Source organism: Oncorhynchus keta, chromosome 19, assembly GCF_023373465.1.
Source record: "Oncorhynchus keta strain PuntledgeMale-10-30-2019 chromosome 19, Oket_V2, whole genome shotgun sequence".
NCBI classification, from domain to species: domain Eukaryota; kingdom Metazoa; phylum Chordata; class Actinopteri; order Salmoniformes; family Salmonidae; genus Oncorhynchus; species Oncorhynchus keta.
The window spans coordinates 66,086,786-66,099,986 of record NC_068439.1 but is presented as its reverse complement, the minus strand read 5'-3'; the positions used below and the strand labels follow the sequence as shown (position 1 = coordinate 66,099,986).

Genomic DNA, 13,201 nt, shown 5'->3' with positions numbered 1-13,201 from the left:
ACTATTAATTTGCTCTAAACTGCACATCCACATAATTGGTTCCCAGTGTGTGCATAGTGAGGGGTATTGGACTGGAGTTACAATGAGGCTTGGTGCCCTCTGTTGGAGTGTCGGTCCGAAGATCTCATTTCTACGCCTCTTGACAAGGATCCATGTTCAGAAGCACTTGGTGAAATCTCATGTTTCGTTGAGATGTTTTCAATAGTTGTTCTCAATAGTTGCTTTTATGCCAGCTGTACCAACTCTTTGGAAAAGGCCAGTGTATCAGGACAAAACAATGCCAGCACACACAAGCCTGTCATCATTTCCAGTCCTCGGGGACCTCTCCAGGTTATACAGAAACCAATGCCTAACTAATCAATTAACGACGCTGCTTACAGTTATGTTTTTCACAAATGGAAAACCATTGTTTACAACATATCCTACATTGCTATATGGACACATTTTAGAGGCCATTATTACATTATTATAATTTGTTACCTTTACTCACTAATAGTAAAATGTTTTTCCTTAAAAATCTGACCATATCTTTGAATTATTTGGAATTATTTGGAAATCATTCAGCTGCAATTCCCTGCTTCTCAGGAAAACACTCTGAATCATGTGTTACACTATGGAAGTTTGCTCAGTAATTATAATACTGATAGCCTAATCGAATGCCTTTTCATACGGACTTGAGCAACTTTGAGTTAATAAGAGAGAAAAATATTGATTTGGTGGTCCACTCTGTTGTCACAGCAACAAGAAAACAAACAATACATAATACTCTGAAGTATTCAAATGTCATGTACCCATATAGCCAGCAAATAACTATTAATGATATAAATGTTCTACATTTAGTTTTCAAGTTCTTGGTTATCATTATTAGTTTATTTTTAACATAGATTAAAGTACTATGACTACCTCAGTATTATTGTCTGGTACCCTGCAAAAAAATTGTATGTAATTACTGGTTCCTATTTCCCTTGTGCTCTCTAGTTCTGGACAAAACTACCGTGAACTGAAGTGGAGGGTCCGGAGCCCATGTGGTGGCCTATAGCCACGCTGCGTGAGGAGCCTTTCAGAGAGCTTTAGGAATAAATCGCAGCTCTGAGAGCAGCTGAGACGTGGCAGCTCCAACAAGCCACTTCTTGACATTTCTTCCTGCTTCACAGGTCCCCTAATCTCCCTCTGCAGAGCCCTCCATAACCGGGTGGCTCCCCTAATCACACTACATCACATGGATGCAAGGATAATTTGGTAACCTGTCTGGCATTTAATGGTACCACTGTGTGGGCAGCCCGGTGGAGGTACTGTGGTGGAAGGGCAAAAAACTCAAATCAAAAGCAGTGGATGTAGGCCTTCAGGCACTTTGCCATGTAAACCAAAGCACATTGAATTTAGTGCTGTGGATTTGTCCCCAGCAAGAGCCCTGGAGCTGTCTGCCAATGTTGCAAATCTGTCTGAGCATTTGTGCACTATTGGTTTAGGATGATATACATGCAAAGGGCCAGATGAGTTGCCCTGGATTGATGATGATAATGTTATTACAGGAAAACTGACCAAACACCACTGAGCCAAAACCTTATGGAGACACTCTCAACTCATATTTATATACCCATTTAAATAACTGGACTAACTCAAACAACAAAACAACCCTACACATTATCCAAATTGTCTAATGTTCATTGTTTTAAATATATACAATTCTAGAAATGTATTTTATTTTGTTCAGCGTATCAGAAGACTTCTGTCTCTTCCTTTTCTCTGGAAAATGAAGTGATTGAGTGACAGACTTAGCAGAGGACGGGATTCAACAGACACAAACTGTGAATAGATAGTGGGTGGAAGAGAGGGAGGTGGGAAACAAATCATGCAGACAACATGGAACATGTTGTTGACTTATGTTATACATTGTCCATCCAAATTTGAGTATCCCTTTGCTTCATGTCATGCTATTGAGTGGCAGCACTTGCTAATGTTCATGCAAATAAGCTGAAATGAAATTGCATGGATCAAAAGGTTACCTACAGAAACCCGAAGGAATGAAATACGGAGTAAGAAGGTGGAAAGACCACCACAGCTCTAAGCAACAACACAGCAAGAATAGTGTTTCTCTCTGTCACATTTCTGCATTTCCCATCTTTCATGGTTCACAGAGACAGAATTCACAATGACCGTCAGGTATTTCAAGACAAAGTAAATGTGAAAGTACTATAGATTAAACCTGCCTTCCACCTAACTTAATTTAGTGCTGGGCAGGGATCTCTCATTAGCCTAGATTGACCAGAACATGAGTGCTTATGTAAAGTGTATTATATATTAAATATATTAGATTTCAAAAGTAAGCTTGGTCTACCTCATATTTATTATACATTTTACACTTTGTCCAGTTCAATGTAGAAATGCAGTACATACGGTATGTTTTAATTCTTACTGAAACCCTGGATTTCCCTCTTGTATGAAAAGGACCCTGAGTTTTAAGCTTTGGCTTACAATGTGTTATATGGGTAACAGTTAAGGACATTAGAGAGCAGATTGGAATTAGTACCCATAGTTATTGTAATGGTTTTCTTCTGTGGACGAAGGATCGGACCAAAGCTACAAATTACCAAAATAACAAATGTGAAAAACCGAAACAGTTCTATCTGGTGCATAGACACAAAGACAGAAGACAACCACCCACAAAACAAACACCTGCCTCTGATTGAGAACCATATCAGGCCAAACAACAAACCCAACATAGAAACACAAAACATAGAATGCCCACTCAGCTCACGTCCTGACCAACACTAAAACAAAGAAAACACAAAAGAACTATGGTCAGAACGTGACAGTTATCTCTCGATTGGAATCAAAGATAGTATAGACAACACATTAGAGGTATGCACATACTCACAGAATTATGCCATGAGATAATTATAATGATGAGAGATATATTTCACTTCACTTGGTTTAAGATGAGGTGATCTTCTCCACCACAAACAGAGATAAACAACAGTTAAACAACATTTATAATTATGCTCCAACAGCATAATTATGCTTCATCTATAGAGCGTGAAAGTATGGAAACGTTAGAAACTAGAATCCTCCAACTATTTACTGAGATGAGATCATGGTTGTTATGCATGCTAAGTACAGTTTAATTATACAATTTAGTTGTGATGGGCACTGATATGGAAAGTACCTATTGATATAATTAGCATTTTTCCATTTGATATCGATATCTTTTCATATACTTTAGGGGCCGTGGCCACAGGGGGCGCTTTCTCCACAAAACATGAGACACATCACCTCTGAGTTTCTATTGGACAAATTCATGAAGGTCCCTCCCCGTTTCGTTTGCTTCCGATTGGTTCCTGGAGTTAACGGTAAAACAGTTTCAGTTGCAAAATGTTTTGCAACAGGTTAAAGGTTTTTCTAGTGCTACCTTCTGTGACAAATTAATACAACACAGGTAAAAAAAAAAAGCTTTTGAAAGCCCCAAAGATAAAAATCTACAATAACTGCCCAAAATGATTCAATATCAGTAACAAGTGATGTCTAGGCTACTAATTGCATGCACTCCTCTACCAAGCTAGAGATGATAGCTAGCTAACATTAGCATAATATGGCTAGCTAACTGGTAAACACGAAATGTCTAAACATACTGAAGCAACAGTTTTGATTGGTCGGCTGCAACTGACATTGATGAGCTGTCCTTTTGACAGAAAATAGGCCTATATTTGTGCTCACCATTATTGATTATGTTGATTTCCACATGCTAGTCTCTTTGGATTAAAGGCTTATATTACATTTAATGTCCTTTAAAATGTATTGTATTGTATTTCTGCAAGTCCTTGCAAAAACTGTTACATTTAATATCTTATCAAGTAGAAATGTGTCTTTACAATGCAATTACAGTTTTTTCCATATTGCCTGTAAAACAGATAAATAAGAACATTCTAATAGTCTGAGATACTGTAGTAAATATATATTTTCCTATACAAGAACTTAATATTCATTGCCATACCTTTTAGTTTCAAGTGTAATAGTAATTAACAACAGATTGTGAATTATGCTATAGACAACAAAACTAGTAAGGGAGGAATCATAATGACTTGATAAACAGCAGAGCAAACATCTGCTCATCAGAGGAGGCTGGTCGGAAGAGCTACGTGAGGACGGGCTCATTGTAACGGCTGGAATGGAATAAATGCAACAGAGTCAAACATGTGGTTTCTATGTGTTTGATAGCATTCCATTAATTCCATTCCAGTCATTACAATGAGCCTGTCTTCCTATAGCTCCTTCCACTAGCCTCCTCTGCTGCTCACACTAGATCGTTTACCACCATTTCCAATCACGTCTTTATTTTACAAGATGCCTTGGTGTCAATCACTCAAATCAACTCAATTAATGTCAAACACACAAACAATGGATTGGTATCATACTATCATACATATAATATCTGTGCCTTAGATGTACTTGCAGGTTCCAGAACATTGATACAGGGAAATTAAATAGGGGACCATCAATAAGTCTTTGATGTCATCATACAGAGTTTGGGCTAATGAACTCCTAATAGCCTGAATCATTCCCTTGATGGAGAAAACCACCCTCGATAAACTACACAGAGATCCCAGAGTTAAGATGAGAAGGTTCATGGCCTTGAGCCTGCAGCTCATGGTAGTCCATTTGACCTGCAGGTGGAAGAGAGATGGCAGGATGAAGGTCATGGCTGCTCCCATCACCCATGAGCAGGGAGAAGTGGGGCATGAAGAGAGCCATGAGGATGGTCAACAGGAGACAGCCCTGCAGAACCAGAGTCCCTGTCTCCACACCGCCTGGCGCCAGTTCCAGCCTCAGAACGCTGCTCTGGAGGACCTCAGCCACAGTGTAGAAGGGTAGGGGGTATGAGAAGAGGGCCTTAGCCAGGAGACACAGGTTGACCACTATGCATACTCCAGTGGGAAGGTTATCAGTTATCACCTCTTTGATATCTTCACCCCCAGGTGAGGAAGGCACAGAGATAGTGGTCTTCAACACACAAGCCAGGGAGTGTGTTCAACTCATCATGTAGGAGAAGTCCCCCTTGTCCTCCATGCTTCCCTCCAGAGTGGGCAGGAAGATCTGGGAGGTGTAGCTGAAGATGATAACCTCCACAGTCACCAGGAACCTCTCAAAGTCCACCAAGAGGACCATCCTCCTAAAGGACCAGCAGTAGGCTTGGTTCAGGCATTAGGCCACCATGATGAAGGTGATGAGGAACTGGGCCAAGGAGCAAAGCAGTCTGAGTCTGGACACCATGACCACCATGCAGGGCACCAGGGTCAGGAAGGCCACCACGGACCAGGGGCAGGTGTAGGAAGGAGAAGCTGTGACACATGATGCTGTAACACACCAGGTATAGGATACATCATCAGCTCAACGACCTGCTCAGCAGGCGGTGGTGTCTTCGTAGGTGTCCTGCACTCGTATGGGCTGGCACTCCTCATTGTCCTCATGATGGCAGGATACAAGGATCTTACCTGTGTAGTTGTAGATGACCGCAGCGAGAAGGAACAGAAGCAATCCTTGGTAGCCACTCTGAAGGAGAGCGTAAGGCAGCCCCAGAACAAACACACCCTAGGAGAAAGGAAAAAACAAACAAACAACAGGTAGAGTGGGAACATGCAGTGATTTTTCTAATAAAGTGTGAGTCATCACCAAGGAGAGTGTAAAATACAGATCTTTGCCAGAGACACGGTTGTTTGAAAACTGACACACATTAGAGGAGGATTTCTTAATGTACTCTAGAGTAATCAGTACACAACAATCTAATCTGGCAACAAACTCCTAATTGGATAGTCTGAGCACAATCTGGCTTCCAGTCAAATCGCAATGCAGAACAATGTAGCTAAGTAAACAAACTCTGTTTATAATATGATTCTGAGTAAATATGTAGATGCACTACATAGACAGAGTCAGGACAGACAGTAGGACACAGGGTAATTAGTGTTGTTGGAAAAGTACATGGTGTTGAGGATTATGATGATCGTATGACAAGGTAATATCTGAACAGATGAAGTTGTTAACAGCTTTTCAATAATCGTACTCTGGCATAGACATACGAATAGGGGAAAACTGCAGAAATGCACATTTACTTATGTACTAAAATTATGCTTTGGTTATTAAAATGGCCTTGTTGTCAAAGATTTTACACAGGATTATTCTCAGCTCTTCTGTTCCTTCCATTAAATATATACCCAATGCATCCTCTAGGGACAAAAACAACAACAACGCAATACTGGTAATGCTCATACAGTGCACTTTCTAACATTCATGCACCACAAACATTTCTTGAGAGTAGGAAAAACACATAAAACATAAAGATAGAGAAGCATCTTTCCTAAGGTGAGAAGTCTAAAATCTAGGTTACCTGAATGGCATTCGTCACATTCCATCCCGCTTCCCAGGTGGTGATTTTGACCACTGCAGTCAACATGAACCTGAGAGGCTTAATTGGCTCTCCCTGACATTTAAATGGTCTAACAGGTGATACATTATGAGGGCTATTGACAGGCTGTTACAAAAGATAATCCCTTCTGGCTTTTAAGGTGAATAATTAGTCCATTGTGCAATGAATGTCTGGCCTCTGCAGAGGGCCTGATAGGGTCCCACTGAATTTGTAAGTTGTCATTTCTATTTTTAAACAACAAGATATGATAACAGTTGAGTGTTTTTGGGCAAATAACTTACATTTGTTGCAACTCAAATAGCTGCCCTTGGTTCAACTATGGCAGTTAGACTTAACCTCTCTAGGGTAGGTGAGACGGTAGCGTCCCACCTCTTCAACAGCCAGTGAAACTAAAATGAATTAAAATTCCTCAAACACATGTATTTTACAACATTTTAAAGATGTAAACGATGTATTGAATCAATCTTTAAGATGTTTTTCAAATAATAAATCTTAAATAAATAAATAAATCTTCAATAATGTTCCAACCGGAGAATTCTATTGTCTTCAGAAGTGCGATGGAACAGAACTCTCTCTCATGTGAACGCGCATGATCAGAGCATGGTCAGCTCATGGCAGACCTTACTCATTCCCTTCTCCTTTGGACCCCACCTCACAGTAGAAGCATCAGACAAGGTTCTAAAGACAGTTGACATCTAGTGGAAGCCCTAGGAAGTGCAACATTACCAATATCCCACTGTATCTTCAATAGGAGCTGTGTTGAAAATTGACCAACCTCAGACTTCCCACTTTCTAGTTGGATTTTTTCTCTGTTTTTTGCCTGGCATATGAGTTCTGTTATACTCACAGACATCATTCATCAACAGTTTTAGAAACAGTTTTAGAAACTTCAGAGTGTTTTCTATCCAAATCTACTAACGATATGCATATTCTAGCTTTTATGGCTTTGTAGCAGGCCCGTTTACTCTGGGCATGCTTTTCATCCTGTCGTGAAAATACTGCCCCCTACCCCAAATAAGTTTTAACACCTGAGGGAACAATAGACCAGTGGTTCCCAACCAGGGGTACTTTTTCTACTCATAGCGTTGCTATGGCAATACAGCCGAGCGCAGTAAATGGGTGAGTGGATCATTGCCATGTAATCGCTTTACTCACAGTCTAAGATGTTTCTTTGTGACTTGTGAATTAGTTTTAGGCTGGTCCAATACTTTTATTTTATTTTTCATGCTTCTACATCTGCATTGCTTGCTGTTTGGGGTTTTAGGCTGGGTTTCTGTACAGCACAGGTTCTGTATTTATTTTCTTAGTCAACCTTGTGTTCTGTTTCGTTGTGTTCTTGAACATAGCCCTGTATTTCATTTTTGTTCATTGATTTCACTTGTGTTAGTTACTCAACTGGTCCCATCAGCTCCTTATTTAGTTCAGTTCATTCTGTTTCTGCCTTTGTGAGGTATTGATCGTTTTGAGTCTATTAATAAGCCTTTTCCTAGCTTGTTTGTGAGAACCAGTTATAGCCTTCAGTCTTAGATTTGATTCACCTACCTGTTTGCCTACCTGTGTATGACCATTGACCACGATTCCTGCCTTCTGTGAAGGTGAAATAAACACCTGCCACGCTCTGCGCGTGAATCTACACCTTTTTCTCCCTGAGTATTCAATACAACTTTGTGACATCGGCTGATGTAAAAAGGGCTTTGTAAATACATTTGATTGATTGATTTTCTTCCCCGTCGTTAGTACACACATTTTCCTTGCCAAGATTGGCCGTTTATGTGGAGTTTATTCTCGTCCTTTCATAAAGCAGACAAATTAAAATAATTTTAATAAATTACCTGAAAATATTGGTATTGGCAGAGAATAATAGAACATTAATAGAAGATACTTATCCTTTTACAATTAGTCTTCTCTGAAACATTTCTTAGAATAACCGTGTAAAGAATAATTCTAAAATCTCTCTATGAATATTCATGTTTGGGCAGCTGCCAGCTGTGAGCCCACAGAAATGTCTGTCAAAACAGAAAGGGTGTCACGCCCTGACCTTAGAGAGACATTTTATTTCTCTATTTGGTTAGGTCAGGGTGTGATTTGGGGTGGGCATTCTATGTTGTCTATTTCTTTGTTTTGGCCGAGTATGGTTCCCAATAAGAGGCAGCTGTCTATCGTTGTCTCTGATTGGGAATCATACTTAGGAAGCCTTTTTCCCACCTGTGTTTGTGGGTAGTTATTTTCTGTTTAGTCTCTCTTACTTGACAGACTGATTTGCTTTTGTTTTGTTACTTTGTTCGAGTGTTTATTGATAATAAAAGAAATCATGAACACTTTTCACGCTGTGCTTTGGTCCACTCCTTCCGACGACAGGCGTTACAAAGGGATTATGTCAGAGATATCAGTTGGTGTCATCTAAGTTTAGAGATGGATTGTTAAAGATCCCCTCTGAAGTTCAAGCTTTTCCCTCATTTCAGCTTTGATAGGAAATTGAGGCTGTCTACTTACAAACCATTTTCTTTTTTAGTCTGTCACTAAGGGTGTTGTGTTGAAATGTAATCATTCCCTGTCACTGTAGGTTTGTGCCTTGTGTCAGTGTACGACTGAGATTTGTCCCTCTCCTTTATCACATAGAGCTTTGTTCAGTGGCTTTTTTCCAGGTCAGTGAGAGGCAGGATCTGTATCCTTTCCTGTCAAAGGCAAGGGACACGTGTCTGTTAACAGAATCCAAAGCAGGGGGGACTCTAAATTTAGGCAGGTGATAAGCAAAAAATAGTGCTATATCGTCCTGTGTTCTTAAGATGGGCACAGGAAGGAGAATACATTATATGGCTGTGTGTCATCCAAACAGTACATATGCCATTTAGCAGACGCTTTTATCCAAAGCGACTTACAGTCATGTGTGCATACATTCTACGTATGGGTGGTCCCGGGAATCGAACCCGCTACCCTGGCGTTACAAGCACCATGCTCTACCAACTGAGCTACAGAAGGACCACAATGTCATCATCATGAAAATCCCATTGGTCAGGAGTATTTGATAACAGAGCTAAGCAGACAGAGGTGTGTCTCTCTTCCAGTGCTGTGGTCATTTAGAGCATCACCAAATCAGCCCAACAGATGTTTAGTGGAGGCTCCATGGCTGTCCAGATGGTAATACTGGATGGATGATGATATGCAAAACAACAACATAAGCCCCTTCAACATGAGGGAGAGAAGCTACTGAAACGGATATGTAAGGTTTCTAAGGCCTGTGCCACTCTGTGATAGTGTAGCTTCTTAGAGTGGCAGGTAGCCTAGCGTTAAGAGCGTTGGGCCAATGACTGAAAGGTTGCTGGTTTGAATACCTAAGGTGACAACTCTGTTGATGTGCCTTCGAGCAAGGGAATTTGCTCTGGGGGAGCTGTATTACTCTGGCTGACCCTGTAAAAGACAACACATTTCACTGCACCTATCTGGTGTATGTGACAATAAAACATCTTTTTTCCCTGTAACATTTCTGTTTGGCAGGCCACCAGCAGTAGAATAATGTCACTGGGACTACCTTTAACTTTTTCTGTTTGTTTGTCTTCTTTCCCATTATGACTGAAAAATAAAATGTTTACTGGTGAAATAGAAATGTATTTTTTGTGGTCATTATGTACATGGCTCTGCAGAGCTGTGTTTCCAAACTGTGTGGAATACTTATAAGTATAAAATCAATACTTAATTCTGCCACAACAACAATGAAAACTGGGGCCAACTCTAGTCTGACTTAGTCTTAGTAAATACTGATGAAAGGATGCTAATAAAATAGCTGTGGGTGCTTTGGCATTCATTTGAAATTGCTGTGTCTATCAGAAACATGAAGGGCTGTCCATTTGGTTTGAGGACAAAATGTTTGGAGCATAATATAGCAAAAGAAGAAATGCGTAGGAAGAAGGGCCTTGTTCATGAAACGGCACTGTATATTTCTAGACATACAGCTATTGTTAACGAAAAAATCATTGTGAGTGTAAATGACCTGGTAATGAGACTATAAAACATGTTTATCATGTATTTTCAATAGTCTGACTGTTTCAGTGGTTGTTTGGTTTAAAATATTTGCATATGTGTATAGATCGTCATGCATGCTGAAAATTCTGTGTCCCAGATTCGCATCCAATAGAGCTCTGTATGGTAAGATTATTTAACTTGCAGAAGGACACCACTAAACACATCACAGGACCTGTAGCCAGGACTTGAACCTATAACCTTCTGGCTACTACTGCCTCACGCACGGGCCCCATATGCAGCCCTTCAGAGAGCTGAGGGATTTCTTCTCTTATCCTCATGGCATACTCCCCACTCAGCAGCTACACTGAGACACTACTCTCATGTGATGTTGGCCTGTCTGTCCTGACTAAGTGATGGAAGGCCGACCCCTCGTTGCACCCTTTGGTCTCTGCAGGAGATCTGCCATCGCTCTCGCTCTCTCGCTCTCCCGCTCTCTCGCTCTCTCACTCTATCACTCATCTTCCTCACTCTCTCTTTCACTCTCTGTCTCTCTTTCTCTCTCTCTCTCTCTCTCTCTCTCTCTCTCTCTCTCTCTCTCTCTATGTTCTTCATTTCTCTGTCACTCTCTCTCCATTTGTTTGTACCTCTACCTTTGTCCCTTACTCTCTCTCTGTTTCCCCTATATGCATAAATCATGGCCATGACCCCTAGCAGCTCAATACAGGGCCCATCTAGTACACACTGTGTGTCTTTACTTTGTGAAAACACCACAAAGCTCTGCACGTCTGACCAGCCAGGCAGCCACACTCACCTCTAAGATTACTACATTACAAACAAAGCCACAGCCAACATGATTGAATTCATAATGCATCACAAGACAGATGGGACACAAGAAATGTTTGGTAAACGTTTAATTCTTATTGTGTTGGGTGTCGTATTTCCCATTATACATATGCTGGGTGAGCCACACTGGAGCAGGCTACAGAGTAAATGTTACCAGGCAGGAGCAAATTAAATATGAATAGTGTCTGTGTGGACTGTGGAGCGGATATGTTCTTTTGGTGAAGGGGTCTGACCATTCACACCCCCTGAAATAGATATATGCCCTCCGGGGATTTATGGGGCTAGGATATGATTGGACGATGTCTTGAGAGTAAATTATTCACTGGTGACATTCTCAGGCCTGGCTGTGACCAGACAGGAGGTACAGTATTCAAAACCTTGACTTTTTCCACATTTTGTTGTGCTACAGCCTGCATTTAAAATGGATTAATTGGAGAGTTTGTGTGACTGGCCTACACACAATACCCCATAATGTCAAGGTGTAATTAATATTTTTTAGAAATGTTTATAAATTAATTCAAAAATAAAATCTGAAATGTCTTGAGTCAATAAGTATTCAACCCCGTTGTTAAAGCAAGCCTAAATAACTTCAGGAGTAAAAATTTGCTTAACAAGTCACATAAGTTGCATAGACTTACTCTGTAAGTCACTACAAAGATACAAGCGTCCTTCTTAACTCCATTGCCGGAGAGGAAGGAAACCGCTCAGGTGTTTCACCAGGAGGACAATAGTGAGTTTAATGCAAGTTTAATGTGTTTAACAGAGTTTAATGTGTGATAGTATTTCATTTTCAATACATTTTCCATACTTTCTAAAAAAACAATTCACTTTGTCATTATGGGGTATTGTGTTTTTGTTTTTTAAATAGATTTTGAATTCAAGCTGTAACAAAACAAAATGTGGAATAAGTCAAGGGGTATGAATAATTTCTGAAGCCACTGTACATAGGAAGAACGTTCATTAAAAGGGAAGTGTGAGACTGAGACGTTCCATTCAACATCCCCTTGAATCCTGCATCAGCAGACGTTAGTCGTCATATGACTTATCCATTATCTAATGGCTTCAGTACTGACAGCATCCTAGTCTTCTGTTGGTCTATTGGATGTAAAACCTACGTTTCTGGTGTCAGAAGCTACAGAAAGGAGATGGGGGTTTGTTATTGGCAAGGCTACCAATTGAGCCTGCAGTTCCTCATTTCCTCCACATCATTTAGCCTAATGAAGTTGCAAATGTGTATTCCTTTCTAAATGTGCATGATAGATAAAGTCAATTCTTGCACTTCTAGGAAGCTTGAACAGGAGATTCCTCAGATGTTTTCTCAGCTTCCAATTACTCGATTTGTATTGCACTAAATGGATTCTCTTGTCACATTTGAAACCCGTGGGCAGCTTGTTTAGAGAGCAACTTCACAAAGTATTGCCAGCAGTCACCCACTATACCCAGATCGTTACAAGAACCCTTTTTACATGGAACTCAAAAGGGATATCCAATGGGGACAGTCAAAGAACCCACCCTGGGATACCAGGTGTTATCCTTTATCTGTCACAAGGTGCATTATACAGACATATCTGCATCATGTTTTGGTCATTTTCTTCTTCCTTGTGTACTGGCATTGTGGACTCTCTGATATCAGACCCATAGTTCCCATGCATCAGCCTACCCCCATAGCCAGCTGTGTCTCAGGGGAAATATTACACACAGTGGTATTACACCATCAAGCTTGGCTTATATTGCTAATGTGTACATTAAGTTGTCCCAACTGTAAACAACATGGGATCTCCTTCACGCCTCCATTCAATGGGCTCTATGTAGACTTTGGGTCCTTCGAAAAATGACTCCAGCTGAAAGCACACTGTGATAAATATGAGAGCAGAACCCACAACATATTGTACAGACAATGTCATGAGGAAGTATACTGAAGTATCACAGAGATCCTTGATTTAGCCAGAGGACTGTATGTAGTCTCTTCCTCTCTTCCTC

At 40.5% G+C, this 13,201-nt stretch overlaps 1 pseudogene; it reads right to left on the bottom strand.

Annotated features, from left to right (window-relative positions):
* Positions 1–4,436: 4,436 nt before the first annotated feature.
* Positions 4,437–6,445, bottom strand: LOC118397875 (vesicular inhibitory amino acid transporter-like; annotated as a pseudogene).
* Between the last annotated feature and the right edge of the window lie 6,756 nt (positions 6,446–13,201).